Consider the following 714-nt stretch of genomic DNA (forward strand, 5'->3'; position numbering starts at 1 on the left):
AAAACACCAGCAGTGGGTTAATAAACTAAAATAATAGTGGACAGGAGAATGTATTACATGACACCCATCTCAACCAGGTTAAGACTGAACAGAGTAATGTGAATATATATACTATTACTATAGTTATCCATCACCCTTACATTAGGTAGTCAGGTCTTATCTGAGTCTGTTATCAACTGCTGTTTGTTTTCTTCTCTTCTATACCATAATTTCTTATTCCTTTCTCATGCTCTCCAAAAACTTGCTCATTATACCAATTGGACCAAAAATTCTCAAGATCTGGCTTGCTTAGTTCCCCTGACAAACATGCATGGTCAAAAGGGCAAACAATCCCTGGCTTGAATCTGGTCCACAGAGTTGCTAAAGCTAGATGTAACCCTGGCATTATGCAATCTTCCTTATAGAGAGCTTTCAATAAAATCAATGCTTTAATAATTTACAGCAGTGTCATATGACATTCACCTGACACACGCTGAATCTATAATAGAAAGCCTTCAGTTAAAAGTAAGGTCATGTTACAGAACAAATCATTCTGTGAATGGGATGTTGTCGACTGCGAACTAGATATAGACTACTGTTTGCCATCACTGTCTTCCAGCCTAAGGCCCATTTCTCCTTGAAATCCCCTCCCCTCTCCCCCGCTTTCTAGCATGGAGAAGGTACTCGCACGGGACTTACCAGCATAGGACATACATCTGGTAGGGCTAAAATATT

General features: G+C 39.5%; 1 pseudogene; it reads right to left on the reverse strand.

Moving 5' to 3' along the window:
* Positions 1-691, reverse strand: part of LOC119585931 — a 20948-nt pseudogene extending 20257 nt beyond the window's left edge.
* Between the last annotated feature and the right edge of the window lie 23 nt (positions 692-714).

The sequence above is a fragment of the Penaeus monodon genome, chromosome 20, assembly GCF_015228065.2.
Source record: "Penaeus monodon isolate SGIC_2016 chromosome 20, NSTDA_Pmon_1, whole genome shotgun sequence".
In the NCBI taxonomy this organism is placed as follows: Eukaryota; Metazoa; Arthropoda; class Malacostraca; order Decapoda; family Penaeidae; genus Penaeus; species Penaeus monodon.